This window comes from Myotis davidii, unplaced genomic scaffold (genome assembly GCF_000327345.1).
Source record: "Myotis davidii unplaced genomic scaffold, ASM32734v1 scaffold166, whole genome shotgun sequence".
Lineage (NCBI taxonomy): Eukaryota > Metazoa > Chordata > Mammalia > Chiroptera > Vespertilionidae > Myotis > Myotis davidii.
The window spans coordinates 376,737-379,969 of NW_006297385.1; positions in this window are offsets into that span (position 1 = coordinate 376,737).

Below are 3,233 nucleotides of genomic sequence, written 5' to 3' on the forward strand. Positions count from 1 at the left end.
CCTCTGGCAACGGAAGGGCAGGGCGCTGCTCTGGTATAAAGCCGGTAGCCGACCGGGTCTCAGGTATGCGTGGGGTCTGGGAGCCTCTGGCCAGGCTGGGCGTCTGAGGCTCCAGGCCCCTGGATCCGGGGTCGGGGTACCAAGACAGGCTCAGGGGAACCGGCCTGTTTGCGCCTTCTGGCGGTTGCAAGGAACGGTGCAGGAGGCCCCGTGCCATCTTTCTTTGCTCGGAAACGTCAAGCCATAGTACTCATTGTACATCATTTGTTCATTGCTTCATTTATTCACTCATCCGTGCATTCATTCGTCCATTTATTTGCTCACTCCACAAATATTGAGTGTCTACTCTATAATAGAGCAGTGAACAAAAGAGACAAGCCAAGTCTTCATGGAGTTGACATTGCTTGTGGTGGAGACAGGCAGTAAACATAAGTACAGTATATTATAGAGTTTATTAGAATATGATAAGTCGTATGGAGGACAGGGTTGCACTTTTAGCAAGGGTGACAAGGGACGTGCCTTACCTTACTTCACAGGTCTTCCCACTTTTAATTATAAGCAGTAAGAAAGATACTTTAAAACTTAATTTTGGCCATGTCCCCTCCCCCCCCCGCCCCGCTTAAACTATCCATAACTAGGCAATATCTTAGATAATGTCAACATAAGAAACATCAAAGGTCCTAGCTGGGTAACTCAAAGCATCGTCCCAATAAGCCAAGGTTGCAGGTCCCACTCCTGATCAGGGCACATACAAGAAGCAAGCAAATAAGTGGAACAAATCGATGTTTCTCTCTTTCTCTAAAAAATAAATCAATAAATTTTTTAAAAAAGAAAAACGTTCAAACTTATAGAGAATTTTTATGAGTTTGAGCCACACTGAGGACATATGCCAGGGAGCAAGATCTCAAATGCTTCAGAGAATAACAGTTTTTCAGTTTCTTTCACACATTTAAGATTAAGGAGGGAACTAAGGAAGACGATGTGAAGATGGGAGAAAGCAATGCAGGCACTGGATTACAGGGTAGTTAAGATCATGTGTTCTCCTGAGGGTGGTTAAGTTTATACCAAAGGTGTCTTAACCTAGATGCATAGAAACAATGGACAGAGTTTGCTTAAGGCAAAGATAACCTTTTACTAAAAAGTTATAGAACTGGGCCTCTCTACCCGTAATGACCAGCCCAGTTAGGAATTTATGATTAAATCACACTGTGAGGTTGGTTTTTTTGTCCACAGGTGATATCCAATTTATGTATTTTTTCTTTTGTTGCTTGTGCTTTTGGTACAACACTGTGGACTAAAAAAAAGGAAGGAGGGGTATGGAAAGTAACCTCACAGGGTGATCTAATCATAAATTCCTAACTGGGCAGGTCATAATGGGTAGTCAGGCCCAGGTCTAGAACTGTCTAATAAAAGGTTTATCTTTGCCTTAAGCAAGCCCTGTTCCTTGTTTCTGTGCATCTAGGTTAACACACCTTTGCAATGCCTCTTTTCAGACCCCTCCTTCCGATACCTGTCCACCCTTTCAGACCCCTCCATAACCTCTCCTGTAATATAATCCCTGCTTTGCTTTATCCCACCCTCATGTAATCTTTATGTTCCCTGCTTAATTTAAAATTCATAAAATAAACTGCAAAACCGTTACTTTCCAGAGCAGTTGTAATCTTGTTCTCTGGCATATGTTGTTAGTTTGGCTCAAAGAAATCCTTATAAAAATTATCTATAGGTTTGGACATTTCTTTTTTTTAAAATATATTTTATTGATTTCTTACAGAGAGGAAGGGAGGGGAATAGAGAGTTAGAAACATTGATCAGCTGCCTCCTGCCCACTCCTACTGGGGATGTGCCAGCAACCAAGGTACATGCCCTTGGCTGGAATCGAACCTGGGACCCTTCAGTCCGCAGGCCGACTCTCTATCCACTGAGCCAAACCAGCTAGGGCAGGTTTGAACATTTCTTATGTCGACTTATTTATTTCTTAAATTTATCTTTATTGTTGAAAGAATTACAGATGTCCTCCTTTTCCCCCTCTGAACCCTCCACCCCATCCCCACCCCCATTATGTTGACACATTTAAATTTAAAACTTTTATGTTTCAAAGGACATTATCAAGAAACGAAAAAGAGCCCTAGCTGGTTTGGCTCAGTGGATAGAGCATTGGCCTGTGGATCGAAGAGTCTCAGGTTCCATTCCAGTCAAAGGCAAATGCCTGGGTTTCGAGCTCAAGCCCCAGTAGGGGACGAGCAGGAGGCAGCTGATCAATGATTCTTTCTCATCATTGGTGTTTCTATCTCTCTCTCCCTCTCCCTTCCTTTCTGAAATCAATAAAAATATATTTAAAAAAAGAAAGAAATGCAAAAGACAACCCACAAAATGGGAGAAAAAAATTGCGAATCATATACCTGATAAAGCAGTTGTATCTAAAATAAATAAAAAAGTCATGCAAGTCAATAATAGGACAAATGACCCAATTTAAAAATGGACAAGATCTGGCCTTAGCCAGTTTTGCTCAGTGGATAGAGTGTCGGCCTGTGGACTGAAGGGGCCTGGGTTCAAATCCTGGTCAGGGCACATGCCCGGGTTATGGGCTTGATCCCCAGAAGGGGTCGTGCAGAAGGCAGCTGATCAATGATTCTCTCTCATCATTGACGTTTCTCTCTCTCCCTCTCCTTTCCTCTCTGAAATCAATAAAAATATATTTTAAAAAATAAAAATGGAGAAACCAAGAAGGCGGCAGAGGTAAACACTGGAAATTGCTGCCTCCCACAACAAATTCAAAAATACAACTAAAAGACAAAACGGACATCATCCAGAACCACAGGAAGGCTGGCTGAGTGGAAATTCTACAACTAGAAGGAAACAGAAAAGCACACTGAGACTCAGAGGAGGTGCGGAAGTGCCGAGGTACGGAGGCGCACCTGGCAAGGGCTGGCAACTGAGGACAGGGCTGTCTGTTTGAATCGGGAGGGAGTCACAAGCCCCTGACTGCTCTGAACTCCAGTTCCAGGTGAGTATCGGGGGACCCAGACTCATACAGGGAGAAACTGGACTGTCTGGCAGCGGGCAGAACTCGGAACTTGAAGGTGGCTTTCTCTCAAAGGTGCTTGCACCAATTACCGGGACACTGGGATGCAGGGCCCCTTAGGGCAGGGCTGAGGATCAGCCATAGCTGTTGCTCCACCCTGTTGATTCCCTGAGACCCCGCCCCACCCAAGCTGTATGCAGAGACTTTTTCA